Genomic DNA, 18,891 nt, shown 5'->3' with positions numbered 1-18,891 from the left:
CGTAACCGGGAACTCCCCGAAATTTTCCTCGCCCTCGCTTCTACCATGGTTTTTTCCGTCATGGACATCCCAAAGAATGTCATGGAGCTGCATCTCCGGCCCGCCCAGGATGAAAAGCCCATTTTCTGTCATGATTTTTTGTCATAGAAGTAGCAGCCCACCATATCTATGATGATACCGGGTTTTGTCACAATTATCATCATAGAAGTGTCATAAGTATGACATAATTTTTTTTGTTTGGCCCAAAATGTCACGGATGTGTCTTTTTTTGTAGTGTCCATGGTTTTGCTATCGGTCATTGAACAAAGGGGTTTCGTTCATGTCTATGATTTACCGAATCTACAGGGTCACAAACTTAACATAGTCACAATCTGCTGAGTATTAGTAGGCGATAGTATCGAGGATTTATTGGTGAAATAGTTTCATTAATATTCAAAAGAGATCCTGGAGGAACCATAAGCGTTTCAGAGTCACCGAAAGGGGTTCGGAGTTTATCGGGTAATACTGGGTATTCCCGATAAATAATATATAGGTGGAAAATATTTCGGGTGATGTTAAATTAATAATAGAAGTCCCTAGTAATTGTCGAAGGCTTTTATAATTAATTAAATATCAATGGGCCTTAAAAGTCCTATTGGTGGAAGGCAACTTGGGCCGTGAAGGCCCAAGTGGAGGTGCCCCCCCGCACGTTCCTTGTGGGGGTACGAATTGGAGTGGGGGAGGAGTCCAACTCCTCCCCCCTTGGCCAGCTCCCCAAGGAGGGGCTTTCCCTTCTAGGTGGCAGCCCCTCTCTCCCCTCTAACCTATATATACTGGAGGTATTGGCCCTTTTCTACATACCAGTTTTAGGTGCCTCCTCTAGCCCAATACTACTAGTTCTAATTGAGATAATTAAAGTTAGTTCTAGTTCTTCTAATGCACATAATTAGAAGCCTCTGGCGACTCTAATCATCTCCTCTGATTCTTTGGCGGCGATTAGTTCTGGACGGCGATGCACTGCCGGATAGTGAAGACTGCACGCTCGCAAACTATAGAGAGGCCATGCTTTCGGCCTTCGGTTCGAAGGATCATTTGAGGGTGGTTCGCGGGATCGTTCATCAACGGTTTGACGGACTCCAAGTACTATCTGTTGGAAATGTGCCTTGGAGGCAATAATATTCTATTATTATATTTCCGTGTTCATAATTAAGAGTTTATATTTCATGATATAACTACTATGGTCCTGGAATATGCGATTAAGTGGAAAACTCATATGCACATGTGGAATGATAACTTGTAAAGAATAGGTTCCTGGTCTTGCCTCTAAGACTAGCTCAAGTGTTGTTTGTTATCATGTTTTTCAGATCCTAGGATATCGTTAAGTGTAATGATAGTCCTAAAAGAACATTGAGAGTAGACGTTAGAAGAACAATCATATTGAATCGACCCAAACTTGTTTGTTATACTTTGAGATAATATTGTCTGAAATCAACTGTCATAAAACAGAGTGTTAACATGTGTTTCTAGTTCCCTAGACCTTGAGAGAATCGTAGTCACTTCAAATCAAATGGTGGACTTGGGCGTTGCTCATAGGTCATCGGAAAGTAGGTGATCATAACGATAACTTACATGTTCATCGGAAAGTTTTACAAGAGACTAGATAGCTCGAGAGTGGGATTTGCTCCTCTGATGATGGAGAGATATTCTTAGGTCCCTCTCGGTGTGACGGCATCCATCATCATCTGGCCAGACATAGGCGACTATGTCATGGCAACGCCGGAACACGTCAACCCGAAAGAAGAACAAAACCGGTAACGAGGAGTTCGGTATAGTGAGCATGGTGATGACTTCAAAGAATACCGATGCATCTTGGATTTTGTAAAGTATCGCGAAGCAAAGGGAACATCAGATGATAACTGAAGGTACACTCGAATGTCATTCATTTAATCATAGGAATCATGGATGTCCACGGTTTTGCTATTGGTCATTGAACGAAGGGGTTTCATTCATGTCTATGTTTTACCAACCTATGGGGTCACAAGCTTAAGGTAATCAAGATCTGCTTAGTCTTAGTAGGATGTGAGTATCAAGGATTTATTTGTGAAATTATTTAATTAATACTCAGAATAATTTCGAGAGGAACCGGAAGCATTCTGGGGTCATCGGAAGGGTTTTAGTGTTTATCGGGTAATACCGGGTATTCTCGATAAATAATATATAGGTGGAAAATGTTTACGATAATGTTAAATTAATAATGAAAGGCTCTAGTAATTCTTAAAAGGCTTTTATATTTAATTTAATATCAACGGGCCTTAAAAGGCCAAAGTAGTGGAAGGATAATTGGGTCACAAGAGCCCGATAGGAGAGGCATGATATGTCTCCAACATATCTATAGTTTTTGATTGTTTCATGCTATTATATTATCAATTTTAGATACTTCATATGCAATTTTATATCATTTTTGGGAACTAACCTATTAACTTAGTGCCTAATGTGAGTTCCTATTTTCTACATGTTTTGGATTTTCCAGGAAATCAATGCCAAACAAAGTCCAAACATGATAATACTTTATGATGATTTTTTCTGGACCAAAAGGGACACTAGGAGACTAGAGAGGAGATAGGGGAGCTACCGGAGAGCCACAAGCTCACCACGCGCCCCGCTTGAGCTTGTGGGACCCATAGAGCTCCGATTGACCTAATTCCCACTCCATAAATTCCCATAATCCTGAACCAACAAAGAGCCACCCGAAACACTTTTTCCACTACCGCAAGCTTCTGTTCTTCCATGATCCCATCTAGAGGCCTTTTCTGGTACTCTGCCGGTGATCAAGAGGGCTTCTACATCATCCTTGCTGCCCTCCAATGATGTGTGAGTAGTTTACCACAGACATATGAGTCCATAGCTAGTAGCTAGATGGCTTGTTCTCTCTCTTTGATCTTCAATAAAGAGTTCTCCACGATCTCCATGGAGTTCTATCCGATGTAGGCTTCATATTGCTTGAGTTTATTCTGTGTACATTATGTCATCTTGATTCATGCATTACCCTGTTTGTTATGAACTTAATACCATAGATGCATGCTGGATAATAGTTGATTGGTGGAGTAATAGTAGTAGATGTAGAGTCATTTCGGTCTAGCTGTCACGCACGCAATGCATATATACATGATAATTGTCATGAATAACATCATAACTATTTGTTTTCTATCAATTGCCCTACAGTAATTTGTTCACCCACCGTAAGCTATGTTTCAAGAGAGAAGCACCTAGTAAAACAATGGCCCCTGGGTCTACTTTTATCATACTACAAAAACCAAAAATAGCTTGCTGCAATTAATTTACTTTTGTTTTGTTTTGCAATTTATCTATCTACAACTACCAGATTTAATCCTTGCAAGTAACGATTTCAAGGGGATTGACAAGCCTCTTGCCCGCGTTGGGTGCAAGTATTTTCTCTTGTGTGTGAAGGTGTAGTTCACTAGGCTTGTTATGATTCTCCTATTGGTTCGATAACCTTGGTTCTTACCGAGGGAAATAATTATTAGCTACTATATTGCTTCACCCTTCCTCTTCGGGGAAAATCCCAATGCAACTCACAAGTAGCTAAAAGAATTTCTGGCGCTGTTGTCGGGGAGACATCATCTATAACCTACAAGTACCTACACTCAAAGTATCATTTACTTGCTCTACTTTTTATTGCTTTATTTTATTTTATTAGTCTCGTTACAAAAATATCAAAAACACAAAAATATTTTACTTTTTTAGTTTGCTTGTTTGCTTGCTTGAAGTTGCTATCATGTCTGAGTTTTAGAAAGTTATCATTGAAAGTGCAAGTTTAGATAGTACTAGTGAGTCTCGTGAGGAAAAGCCTAAATCGTTTGACCCTAATCATGATCCTCCGGAAAGTAAAGCTCCCACAAATTTTAAAACTAAAACTTATCGTGTGGGCAGCGGATATATAATCAGAAAGAATGTCATTCAAGAATTCTTTAACTGCACGGGAGTCATACCAATAATTAAAGGATCTATTCTTGATAAAACCAATTGCTATTTGGATGCTATTGCTATGGTTGTGGTTAAATTAGAAAGAAAATTTTGCATATTTCATCCTGCCTTACAAAATATATTCTATAAACTTCCTAACATTCATACTCCAAAGGCTAAAAAGATCGCCACCATTATCCTTATGCATTAATTTGACTATATAATCCGAGAAACTAGGGATATATTTGCCTTCTATAAAATTGATTTTGGGCATCCTCCAATAGAAGAAATCCTTCATGATAAGGACACCATACTTAGGTTAGAATCCCTTATGCTAAATTAATTAAGACTTTGTATCACAACACTTGAGATAAATTTGAATGGATTAATAAGGGAATTGATGAGGGATTTAGTGAAGAATGGTTTAAAAATACTGCTAGAGAGCTTATTGATGATGATGTCCATGTTTCATATGAGGATATTTATGGTGATGATTCGGAGTTTGAAGTTATGAATGTTAAAGTCACCAAACAAAGCCCCTTCAACTATTTAAGTTCCCCTATAAGAAAAGTAGAGTATGAAAGTAGGGAATTAATGAGAAAGATTTTGAAGACTTGATCAGAAAGGAATTAGAAACTAACGATGACAATACTTGAAAGTTGAAACAATGCATTATGCCTAGCTAGGGGCATAACAATAGCGCTTGTTAGCAGGCAACCCAATAGTTACCTTAATTTTTTGAATTTACTTTCTATTCTTGTGTGTTGACACAATTATTGCTACTGTAATTATTGTGTTTTTATGTTTTAATTAGTGTTTGTGCCAATTAAAGCGTTTGGGATGATTTGGTTGATAGTTGACTTGATTCTGTGAAAAAGCATAAAATTCCGCGCCCAGTGATGGAATTGGTACAATTCGCTGGAACGTGATAAAATTGTGAAATTTTAAAACATGATGATATAAAAATTTCCCATGTTATCCTAATTATTCAGATTTTTTTGGAGTTAAAGAAGTATAGTTTTTGTTCAGATCATTACAGATTGTTCCATTTTAGACATATTCTGTTTTCTATTGCATAGTGTGCTTGTTTTAAGGGATTTCTACTTCTGTGCCCCTCCTTCCTTAGTTGTGCACAGTTTTTCCCAACTCTCTAACTTTTGCTCAATTTTTCCCTCCACCACCCGGCTCGTGCTCACAAAGATCCAAATGGAGCCTTGCCGTCTGGTCAAAGCAGTTGATCGTTACCTGCTCAGTTACTAATGTGTGGGGACGGAGATATTAGGACAGGTGGGCCGGTAGGACAGGTGGGCCACATATGACAGGTGGGCCATGGTTTTCACACCTTATGACTAGTGGGACCTGGCGTGTTGACCTATCACTTTCTTTTGCCAAAATCAGCCCGATCGAGAGTGAGCCACCACATCCCCCATCCAGCCCCATGTCGCTGCCGCCATGCCCCCTCACCGCCCCGGGCACCCAATCCGCAGCCCCGTCAGCTACTCCGACCGTCTGCCCGAGCTCTAATGTCACAACTTCGTTGTTCTAGCAGGAAGCCCTTCCTCCCATATGCTGGAACCATTGGAGATTGTTGGCCGACCGGTATGTTTCTAATCCAAACCCTAGCAATTAGGATTCAGTTATAAGTTGATTGAATGGGCTATTGAGTGATTGAATTGTCATGCATTGAGTTACTTCAGTTAGCAATCAGTGTGGAGGTCTATTTAGGATTGGATTCCTGCCAGTGGTACTAGTGGCAGCTAGTTTTGAAATATAAAACCCTAGAAAATAGGTTTTGTTGAATGGAGCCCATTTTAGAATTTTTTGTGGTGAATTTGATTTGAATAATTGAATTCATTTTTAATTATGTGATTTGCAATTGGTGTTTGATTGATGGCAAGTAGGTCAAAGTTGGAAGAGAGCGATGTATTTGTTTTGTGCTGGGAAGAGATTTTGCTGGCCAAGTGCAAGGAGATATGCTCCTGGTTTCCGAGCGCAAAATCTCTCATGATGCACTCTCTAGGCCTGGCATTGGAAGTGATGATAGACGAGCGGAAGCAGTTACTTCCTAAAAGCAAGGGGGCAGTCCCAATTGAGATTCTCTTGTGGGCAATGGCAGAGGCGATGGAGTCTCCATATTGCCGATAGAGCCCGCTGGTATGAGTACCACTCCCGCCTCTCGTCGCCGAATCCATAGGTGGAAGGGCCGGTGAATTTGCGTATATCCAGGTCGTTGACGAGGTGATGGAGGAGGGGGATAGCGATGAGGAGGCGGATGAAGAAGAGGAGAGCTACCAGCGAGGGTTACATATTATCACATAAGAGGATGCACAAGACAAGGGCTATCGGGGGGGGGGGGTGGAGATCATATCTCATCCTGCTCAGGAAAACATGAATCTAGCGATTAATTTTGTTGGCGAGGATGAGCAGATGGTGATAAGGAAGACTTGGAGGTTGATGCTGGGAATGATCTGGAGCTAGTCACCGTGGACGCCCAAACTGGCTGCCAGAATGCCCCTATAGAGGTGGAGCAATATGAGTTCTCGACGCGCTTGGATCAGAACACTGAGTGCTGTCACTCCCGCGCGGCTTGCCATCACTACAAAAAAACCACTTACATGATGGTACATGTTTGTCATAGTAGGTTATGTTTTCGGTCATTCATGTACATCCAAGACGATTTTATGACAGAATCAAGATAGTCATACATGTGCTGTCATAGAAGTGTTCCGTCACAATACTTAAATTATCATCACGGAAGTGACCACTTGATACGTCACCAACGTATCTATAATTTTTGTTTGTTCCATGCTATTATATTATCTATTTTGGATGTTTTATATGCATTTATATGCTATTTTATATGATTTTTGGGACTAACCTATTAACCTAGAGCCCAGTGCCAGTTTTTGTTTTTTTCCTTGTTTTTGAGTATTGCAGAAAAAAGTACCAAACGGAGTCCAATTGACCTAAAAATTTACGGAGATTTTTTATGGACCAGAAGAAGCCCCCGAAGAAAAAGAGTTGGGCCAAAAGAGTCCCGAGCCAACCACGGGGGTGGAGGGCGCACCCTACCCCCCGGGGGCGCCCCCTACCTCGTGGCTGACTCGGGGACCCCCCTGACGTGAAACTGACGCCAAAAATTCCTATAAATACAGAAACTTCCAAAATAAAACCAAGATCGGGAGTTCTGCTGCCGCAAGCCTTTGTAGCCACCAAAAACCAATTGGGACCCTGTTCCGGCACCTTGCCGGAGGGGGAATCCATCACCGGTGGCCATCTTCATCATCCCATCGCTCTCCATGATGAGGAGGGAGTAGCTCACCCTCGGGGCTGAGCGTATGTACGAGTAGCTATGTGTTTAATCTCTCTCTCTCTCTCTTGTGCTCTTGATTTGGCATGATCTTGATGTACCGCGAGCTTTGCTATTATAGTTGGATCTTATGATGTTTCTTCCCCTCTACCTCTTGTAATTGATTGAGTTTTCCCTTTGAAGTTATCTTATCGGATTGAGTCTTTAAGAATTTGAGAACACTTGATGTATGTCTTGCATGTGCTTATCTGTGGTGACAATGGGATATTCACGTGATCCACTTGATGTATGTTTTGGTGATCAACTTGCGGGTTCTGTGACCTTGTGAACTTATGCATAGGGGTTGGCACACATTTTTGTCTTGACTCTCCGGTAGAAACTTTGGGGCACTCTTTGAAGTTCTTTGTGTTGGTTCAATAGATGAATCTGAGATTGTGTGATGCATATCATATAATCATACCCGTCGATACTTGTGGTGACATTAGAGTATCTAGGTGACATTAGGGTTTTGGTTGATGTGTGTCTTAAGGTGTTGTTTTACTACGAACTCTAGGGCTGTTTGTGACACTTATAGGAATAGCCCAATGGATTGATCAGAAAGAATAACTTTGAGGTGGTTTTGTACCCTACAATAATCTCTTTGTTTGTTCTCTGCCATTAGTGACTTTGGAGTGACTCTTTGTTGCATGTTGAGGGATAGTTATATGATCCATTTTGTTATCATTGTTAAGAGAACTTGCACTAGTGAAAGTATGAACCCTACTCCTTGTTTCGAAGCATTGCAATACCATTTTCGCTCACTTGCATTACTAGTTACCTTGTTGTTTTTAAAAACGTACATCTACTATCCATATTACGCTTGTATCACCATCGCTTTGCCGAGCTAGTGCACCTATACAGTTCACCATTGTATTGGGCGTGTTGGGGACACAATAGACTCTTTGTTATTTGGTTGTAGGGTTGATTGAGAGAGACCATCTTCATCCTACGCCTCCCATGGATTGCTAAACCTTATGTCATCCACTTGAGGGAAATTTTCTACTGTCCTACAAAACTCTGCACTTGGAGGCCCAACAACGTCTACAAGGATAAAGTTGCATAGTAGACATCAAGCTCTTTTCTGGTGCCGTTGTCGGGGAGGTTAGTGCTTGAAGGTATATCTTTAGATCTTGCAATCAAATCTTTTAGTTTCTTGTTTTATCACTAGTTTAGTTTATAATAGAATACTACAAAATAACTGAATTGAGGTTGCCTCATATGCTACATCTTTTTAATATCTTTCATGGAAATAAGAATTCTGATAATTGTGCTCAATTGCTAGAGGAGGAATGCAATAAAATGTTTGGCATGAAATCTTTGTATGATGAGCATGATTGCAATGTTGTTAGTTTGAATATCCATGATGCTAATGATATGCAAAGCTACAAGCTTGGGGATGCTATGTTTGATGAATATGATATTTTTAGTCCCCCAAGGTTTGATGAGATGAAAGCATGCCTCCTATTTATGATGATTATATTGATGAAAGTAGGTTTGGATGAGTGTAAACTTTAGGAAGTAATGATCCCACTATTTTGGAGGGTGTTGAATCTTATTGTGATAATTATGAAAGTGGATTTGGAGAGGTCATGACTTTATTTAGTGATGAATCCACTATTTCGAAAGAGGTTCCAATTGATTATGAGAACAAAGTTGCTATCTACGATGATTATTGTGATGACATGTATGCCATAAAGAATAATGATAACCATGAAACTTGTCATCATGATTTTAATTTTCAATTGGATTATGCCTCACATGATAGTTATTTTGTTGAGTTTGCTCCCACTATTATGAAGGAGAATAAATTTGCTTATGAGGAGAGTAATAAAAATTCTATGCTTATGCATCATGAAAAGAGTACTTTATGTGATAGTTATATTGTTAAATTCATTCATGATTATACTGAAAATTATTATGAGGGAGGAATATATGCTTGTAGGAATTGCAATAATATCAAGTTTCCTCTCTATGTGTTGAAAATCTCGAAGTTTTGCTTGTTTTACCTTCCTATGCTAGTTGATTCTTGTTCCCATAAGTTGTTTGCTCACAAAATTCCTATGCATAGGAAGTGGGTTAGACTTAAATGCGTTAGTCATATTCTGCACGATGCTCTCTTTATGTTTTAATTCTTATCTTTTATGTGAGCATCATTGACATTATCATGCCTAGCTAGAAAGGCATTAAAGAAAAGCGCTTAACAGGGAGACAACCCAATATTTACCCCTACTGTTTTTGTGTGTCCACATGATTATGCTACTGTATTAATCATGTTTTATAGCTTTTGTTTCAATAAAGTGCCAAGTAAGACCTTTGGGATGGTCTACGGTGATAGTTAACTTGATTCTGTGCAAAAACAGAAACTTTTGCGCTTAGTCCAGGAAATTTGAAAATTCACTGGAACGTGATTTTGATATGAATTTTTTACACAAGATTTATATACAAATTTCCTAGATTTTCCTAATTTTTCAGAATTTTTGGAGTTACAGAAGTATGGAAAGTTTCCGATTACTACAGACTGTTCTGTTTTTGACAGATTCTGTTTTTATGTCTTGTTTGCTTATTTTGATGAATCTATGAGTAGTATTGGAGAGTATGAACCATGGATAAGTTGCAATACAGTATATATAACACCCATATTAATTTAGAATGAGTTAACAACAGTACCTAAGTGGTGATTTATTTTCTTATACTAATGGAGCTCATAAGATTTTCTGTTAAGTTTTGTGTTGTGAAGTTTTCAAGTTTTGGGTGAAGTTTCAATGGACTACGGAATAAGGAGTGGCAAGATCCTAAGCTTGGGGATGCCCAAGGAACCCCAAGGTAATATTCAAGTACAACCAAGCAACTTTGCTTGGGGATGCACCGGATGGCATCCCCTCTTTCGTCTTCGTTCATTGGTAAATTTACTTGAGGCTATATTTTTATCCGCCACATGATATGTGTTTTGCTTGGAGCATAATTTTATTTTGTTTATATTTGCTTGCTGTTATTCAGAGACATGTTTTATATCTTTTAGTTCAATAAAGGGTCAAGTGTAGCCTTTACCATGCTTATTTTCCAAGTCTATACGTTGCTGTTTCGAAAACAGAAAGTTTGCTGATATTTTTGAATATTGGTGAATAGTCAAAACATGATAAAATCTTGAAATTTTGACACGATGAGTAACAATAAATTTTCTACAGTGTGGTAAATTTTCAGAATTTTTGGAGTTAGGGAAGTATGATTCATCTTGCATTCTTTATAAACTGTCCTGTTTAGACAGATTGCTGTTATGTTTGCATTGTTTGCATATGTTTGCTTGTTTAATGATTCTATTTGAGGATCGGAGTGTTAAATATGCAGAGGCATTTATTAGGCAATATCAAATAATAATTTTAGTGATTTGCTACAGTAGAGAATGCTAAAGTTATTGCCTTGATTTATACTAACTTATCTCACGAGTTCTTGTTGAGTTTTGTGTGGATGAGGTTTTTAAGATTTAGGGAAACCGTGATATAAAAGGAATTAAGGAGACACAAAAGCTCAAGCTTGGGGATTCCCAAGGCATCCCTAATTAATATTTCAAGAATTCTCAAGCATCTAAGCTTGGGTATGCCCCGGTTGGCATCCCACCTTTCTTCTTCGACAACTATCGGTCAGTTTTGTTGAGTCTAAGTTATTGGTTCTTCACATGATATATGCTATCCTTGCAATGTAATTTATTTTGTTTTGATAGCTTCTTGAATAAAATCCCAGGATCTGAAATTCTTAAATGTTAGAGAGTCTTCACATAGTTACATAATTATTCGACTACTCATTGATCTTCACTTATATCTTTTGGAGTAGTTTGTCATTTGCTCCAGTGCTTCACTTATATCTTTTTAGAGCACGGCGGTGGTTTTATTCTGAAGAAATTGTTGAACTCTCATGTGCATCACTTATATTATTTTGAGAGTCTAAAACAGCATGGTAATTTGCTTAGGTTATGAATTTAGTCCTAATATGATGGGCACCCAAGAGGGATATAATAAAAACTTTCATATAAAGTGCATTGGATACTATGAGAAGTTTGATTCCTTATGATTCTTTTGAGATATAAAGATGGCGATATTAGAGTCGTGCTAGTGAGAAGTTTTGAATTTGATAAATACTTGTGTTAAGGTTTGTGAGTCCCATAGCATGCAGGTATGGTGAACCGTTATGTAACAAAATTGGAGCTTGAAGTATTTATTGATTGTCTTCCTTATGAGTGGCGGTCGGGGATGAGTGATAGTATTTTCCTACCAATCTATCCCCCTAGGAGCATGCGTGTAGTACTTTGTTTCAATGACTAATAGATTTTTCCAATAAGTATGTGAGTTCTTTATGACTAATGTTGATTATACGCACTCTCACCCTTCCACCATTGCTATCCTCTCTAGTGCCGCGCAACCTTCGCCGGAACCATACACCCACCATATACCTTCCTCAAAACAGCCACCATACCTACCTATTATGGCATTTCTATAGCCATTCCTAGATATATTGCCATGCAATTTTCCACCGTTCCGTTTATTATGACATGCTTCATCATTGTCATATTGCTTTGCATGATCATGTAGTTAACATCATAATTGTGGCAAAGCCACCGTTCACAATTCTTTCATACATGTCATTCTTGATTCTTACACATCCCGGTACACCGCCAGAGGCATTCACATAGAGTCATATTTTTGTTCTAAGTATCGAGTTGTAATTTTTTGAGTTGTAAGTAAATAGAAGTGTGATGATCATCATTATTAGAGCATTGTCCCATGTGAGGAAATAAAAAAAAGAGGCCAAAGAAGCCAAAGAAAAAAAGGACAAGAAAAAAAAGGAAAAGAAAGAAATAAAAAGGAAAAAAAAGAAAAAAAGAGAGAAAAAGAGAGAAGGGACAATGTTACTATCCTTTTCCACACTTGTGTTTCAAAGTAGCGCCATGATCTTCATGATAGAGAGTCTCCTATTTTGTCACTTTCATATACTAGTGGGAATTTTTCATTATAGAACTTGGCTTGTATATTCCAACAATGGGCTTCCTCAAATGCCCTAGGTCTTCATGAGCAAGCAAGTTGGATGCACACCCACTTAGTTTCTTTTTGATCTTTCATAAACTTATAGCTCTAGTGTATCCATTGCATGGCAATCCCTACTCACTCACATTGATATCTATTGATGGGCATCTCCATAGCCCGTTGATACGCCTAGTTGATGTGAGACTATCTCCTTCTTTTTGTCTTCTCCACAACCACCATATTCTCTTCCACCATAGTGCTATATCCATGGCTCACACTCATGTATTGCGTGAAAGTTGAAAAAGTTTGAGAACATCAAAAGTATGGAAGAATTGCTTGGCTTGTCATCAGGGTTGTGCATGATTTGAGTATTTTGTGTGATGAATATGGAGCATAGATAGACTATATGATTTTGTAGGGATAAGCTTTCTTTGGCCATGTTATTTTGAGAAGACATAATTGCGTTATTAGTATGCTTGAAGTATTATTGTTCTTATGTCAATATTAAACTTTTGTTTTGAATCTTATGGATCTGAATATTCTTGCCACAATAAATAAGATTACATTTATAAATATGTTAGGTAGCATTCCACATCAAAAATTCTGTTTTTATCATTTACCTACTCGAGGACGAGCATGAATTAAGCTTGGGGATGCTTGATACGTCTCCAACATATCTATAATTTTTTATTGTTCCATGCTATTATATTATCTGTTTTTGATGTTTTATATGCAATTACATGCTATTTTATATGATTTTTGGGACTAACCTATTAACCTAGAGCCCAGTGCTAGTTTCTGTTTTTTCCTTGTTTTTGAGTATTGCAGAAAAGGAAATACCAAACGGAGTCCAATTGACCTGAAAATTTATGGAGATTTTTTATGGACCAGAAGAAGCCCCCGAATCACAAGAGTTGGGCCAGAAGAGCCCCGAGCCAAGCACGAGGGTGGAGGGCACGCCCTACCCCCCAGGGGTGCCCCCTACCTTGTGGCTGACTCGGGGACCCCCTAACATGAAACTGATGCCAAAAATCCCTATAAATACGTAAACTTCTAGAACAAAACCAAGATCAGGAGTTCCGCCTCCGCAAGCCTATGTAGCCACCAAAAACCAATCGAGACCCTGTTCTGGCACCCTGCCGGAGGGGCATCCATCACCGGTGGCCATCTTCATCACCCAGGCACTCTCCATGAAGAGGAGGGAGTAGTTCACCCTCGGGGCTGACGGTATGCACCAATAGCTATGTGCTTAATCTCTATCTCTCTCGTGTTCTTGATTTGGCACGATCTTGATGTACCGCGAGCTTTGCTATTATAGTTGGATCTTATGATGTTTTTCCCCCTCTACCTCTTGTAATGGATTGATTTTTCCCTTTGAACTTATCTTATCGGATTGAGTCTTTAAGGATTTGAGAACACTTGATGTATGTCTTGCATGTGCTTATCTGTGGTGACAATGAGATATTCACGTGATCCACTTGATTTATGTTTTGGTGATCAACTTGCGGGTTATGTGACCTTGTGAACTTATGCATAGGGGTTGGCACACGTTTTCGTCTTGGCTATCTGGTAGAAATTTTGGGGCACTCTTTGAAGTTCTTTGTGTTGGTTGAATAGATGAATCTGAGATTGTGTGATGCATATCGTATAATCATACCCTCAAATACTTGTGGTGACATTGGAGTATCTAGGTGACGTTAGGGTTTTGGTTGATGTGTGTCTTAAGGTGTTGTTTTACTACAAACTCTAGGGTTGTTTGTGACACTTATAGGAATAGCCCAATGGATTGACCGGAAAGAATAACTTTGAGGTGGTTTCTGTGGCACCCCGGCTCAGAGCGACCAGTTTACCTTGCATTGCCAGCCCAGAGACCTTGCCTTCTGGCAACATACAACATCTTGGTACAGAAAAACAACCGCTTTATTCATGCTAGTGGAGCATAGTTTATATTACAATAGTTAGCGAGGCCAAGCGGCACACACGGTGTGGCTGAACAATATGTACATTATTTAGTGAACATAAAGGGGCCTCGATCATGACAACTACTCGGCAGCGGAACAACATCGTAGCGGGACTCCATAGCACAGGGACACCAATGTGGACACGGCCTAGACTCAGACAGCACTCCTTCCCAATGAGACTTTCCTTAAATCTGGGATGACACACCAGGTTAGTACATTGAATGTACTTGCAAGCTCACAACAAGCATAAACATAATGAAAAACGATATCATGATATTTAACCATTTAATCGACAATGCAACCATATATTCAACATGATGTGACTATGCTCAACAGGTACTCGTTCCCCGGACTTGCTTACCGGATGTGATCATCTCCAGACCACAAACATAATAATCGCTAAAACACATTTGTGATCCTTACGGGAACCACAACCCAACAAACTCATGGCCCGTGATCCTTAGGGCGATCACCACCTGACCAACTCATGGTCCAGCTCAACACGATGGCATCACTGCCATCCTCAGTACAAACTTAGTGTGCAAATTTTATTAAGTGTTAACCCATGGTGTACCCTACTTTCGAGCGTGTCCATAACCGTGGACTCGGCTATCGATAGATTAAAACACTCTGCAGAGGTTAGTACACTGTACCCACACTACGGAACACATGGCCTCGCACTCCCATTCGGGTGGACCAACGACATTCCGACGAAACCATTTCATTGTCATGACACTCTCCCAACCATTCCGACTCAGTCCCCATCAGGCTAGTCCTGGGTGGCCCCGTGTCTACCTCCAGACACCTCGACCACCATCGTGGCCACGATCCATGCTGGGACCCGGTACCAAAACTTAACTTAACAACGGGCTCACAAGGTTATGCTTGCCTACCGGGCTAGGGTACAACACGCCCATAACCTTCCCTAAATGGAGGCACCGACCAGAGGCACGACAATGAAATGCATTAAGGCCGTCCCATACAGGCAAATGTTGTTGCACTGGGAACGACTCGTTTCAGCGGCACCATGACCCAGTCAACAACATATTCAAGTTGAGTTATTTATTAGGTTCAACTTAAAATGGAAACAACCGGTGTCACAATGCCATGCTATGCACACTACCCATGCTTCACATAACCATAAAAATAACTAAATCAACCACGCTCCCACGGAGCCATTATCAACTCAAGATACTTCTCTGGTTAAGATCAAACCTCACTTATTCCAGGATCATTTCTAACAATATCATCATTTTTCATCATGCAAGAATAATAATTAAACTAATTATTAAACTCCATGACCTTGTCATTTATCTTTACTCATCACTAATTTCTTCTTAGCTTATCAACAAGTTTTACTTCAAACTTTCTGTAAATCTAGCATTTTAACATCACAAGCATTTTGACAGAATATAAATATCATATAAATAATTTAAATGCATGAATAATAATGAGTTCAAGTAGAAAAATCACAAATATTGAAGTGGCACTATGAAAAATGTTGCTGTGGCTTGCCTTAGTGCTGATGACGTTCACAAAGCTCCTAGTGATCCTCAAGACAAGCTGGCTCTTCTGAAAATAATCAAAACCACAAAAATAAAACATCAAGAAACCTTCTGAAAATTACCAAAAAGTCTAGACAGCAAGGAAAAATCCCATCTCTCGCGTGCTATTAGATTTTTGGTCAAAGAACACAATGCCAAAAGAATCAATGCATTTGGACATCCAGGTAAAAAGTTGTGGCTGTTTGAAGGTTTGTGGAATTTAAATGAATTTGAAATAAATAAACAGGGGCGGGGTGACGTCGAAAGCGTAAACTTCCGGGGCGCCACCACTCATACCGCTTCACGCGCGTAATGAGTGGCTGACTAGCAGGCCCCGCTAGTTAGGACAGAGGGAGGGGAGAGGGAAACAGAGGGAGGCGGCGCTTCACCGGAGCACACGCCGGCGATGGGACTTCTTGGAGTCAAATGAGAGGGAGGGATCGACGGAGGAGATGTTTGCGCACCTGCCCGTACCCGTAGAGTAGCTAGCGGTGACCGGACGGCGTCGGAATCGACCTCTCCAGCGGAGGCAGAGGGTGGAGGTTGCCGGAGATGAAGACAACGGCGGCTTGGGGCGGCTCCAGGGGCTCTAGTGGGGTGGGTTGGCTTCACGAAGGAGAGGCAGAGGCCCTGGCGGGGTCGCCTTGGCTTGGGAGGGACCGGAGCTACGGGAACGATCCAGAGGGGATCGCTGACGAGCTCGGCTTCTGGACGGCAGCCCGTGGCCTGCCCGGCCCGGCTGTGATTTCTACTAGTGCTAGGAGGGTGTTGGAGTGGCTACGAGTGCTCCAAGAGGCTGGGGGTGGCTGCTTTTATAGGCGGGCGACAAGGAGGGCTCGGGCTCGGCCGGAGGACACCTGTCCACGGCGCCCGGTGACGAACGGCGCCAGAGAGAGGGGGAGAAGTCGATGGAGGTCATGCATGAACTGTGTGTGGGCTTGGACGAGCACAAGAGCAAGGGGGAAGCGACGAGCACAGTGCGCCGCGCAATGTGCTGTTGGACGGACCGTGCACGTGCTCGCTGCAGCGAGCTTCGGCATCAGCGAGCGTCAGGGGGGAGTTATGGAGGTGGATACGAGGATGGTGGCGAGATGTGGCATGCTCTGGCCAGCTGGGTAGCGAGCACGCGCTCAACAGAGCGTCTAGCGGCAAGTAGAGCGCGTGTTTGGCATGCCAGCACGCTCTGACGAACGCGGTCACCGCATGAACCGTGATATCAGGCCACCCTATGCACTAACAAAGATGTCTCGCGTGTAGTCCTTAGTTAACTGAGCTGTTACCACGATTTGGCTAAGATCCAGGTGAAGTAGAAATAACTTTGTGCTGCTGACAAGTTAATGGTCAGTAACTTTGGAGAGTTACTGTGGTCAAACCACTGAGAGTCAAGGGCTGAGCTTTGGGGTTTAGCTTTACACTTACTAAGGTAAATGAGCACAGGAAAAACCAGCTACAATGGAGCTAGTAAAAAGGTAGTTGCTGTAGAAACTACCATTTCTGTCCAGAAATGACTTTATTTTCTGTAGCCAAAATATTCCAAAGAGAGGTGAAATATTTTTGCTCAGAAAGGTGCCCTAGGGTCCAAAGAATAATTTGGATTTTTCTCAGGATTTTTGGGGCAAGAAACATTCGGGTTGCTTTGGAGCTCAAAGGGTTAGCTAGGGTTTTGGAGGTCAAAATGAATATTTTTCATTAAAGAAAAATATTCCAACCAATATTTTTGGGTTGGGCCAGGGGTGAAATGATGGTTGTGAGGAGGAGAGGGAACACTTGGGTGAAAATCAAGGGGTACCCAAGTGGTTAAGTCCAAATGAAATGATTCAAAACTCCAAATTCAAAACCAACTCAACTGAAAATCAAGCAAAGAGGAGAGGGCAAAAACCAGGCTGTCACAGTTTCGTACCCTACAATAATCTCTTGGTTTGTTCTCCGTCATTAGTGACTTTGGAGTGACTCTTTGTTGCACGTTGAGGGATTGTTATATGATCCAATTATGTTATCATTGTTGAGAGAACTTGCACTAGTGAAAGTATGAACCCTGGGCCTTGTTTTGAAGCATTGCAATACAGTTTTCGCTCACTTTTATTACTAGTTACCTTGCTATTTTTATATTTTCAGATTACAAAAACCTATATCTACTATCCATATTACGCTTGTATCACCATCTCTTCACCAAACTAGTGCACCTATACAATTTACCATTGTATTGGGTGTGTTGGGGACACAATATACTCTTTGTTATTTGGTTGCAGGGTTGTTTGAGAGAGACCATCTTCATCCTGCACCTACCACGGATTGATAAACCTTAGGTCATCCACTTGAGGGAAATTTGCTATTGTCCTACAAAACTCTACACTTGGAGGCCCAACAACGTCTATAAGGATAAAGTTGCGTAGTAGACATCACCACTTCCATGACGATAAATCGCGGGTCATGGAAGTGTTTTCGTCAAGGGTAACCGACACGTGGCATCCACCGTAAAGGGTCATCTAAGGGCTCAGAAGGCCTTGTTTTCACTCCTGATTTTCCCATCACCGACTCAAATGGCTGATGCAGAGGAAGAGTAGATGTATGTACAAACATTGTTGACAAATGGAATACATGATGGAGAAAATAGTATGGCACAATACAATTCACATATACGATTGCTGGCTAAATAGGATGACATTGCATGATTCACGTATATGATGCCTATCTAGACAAGATGGCATTGCATAATTCACATATATGATATAGAAACCAAACATGTGGCATTCACACAAAGCAAATCTAAACTAAGCTAATGACATATAAGATGTATAAAGTAAGCAATGCGAGGCGCTATGCATGATATGACCGCCATCATCATGCCAGGTTAGAGAAAACACCTCAGGCGGTAAATAAGAGTGGTCGGCTCGCTCTGAATCCCCCTTTGATTAGTTTCCTTCCTCTGGAATACAATCTGGAATGGGGGAGGGGCCCCCCACTACACCCACCATGGAGCGGTGTCTGCATGACATTATATTCCCACACAACGGTCTTCTCTTTTTCTCTACATTTTCAGTACGATTGTATACAATAAC

This window comes from Triticum dicoccoides, chromosome 2B, assembly GCF_002162155.2.
Source record: "Triticum dicoccoides isolate Atlit2015 ecotype Zavitan chromosome 2B, WEW_v2.0, whole genome shotgun sequence".
Lineage (NCBI taxonomy): Eukaryota > Viridiplantae > Streptophyta > Magnoliopsida > Poales > Poaceae > Triticum > Triticum dicoccoides.
This window is presented reverse-complemented; position numbering follows the sequence as displayed.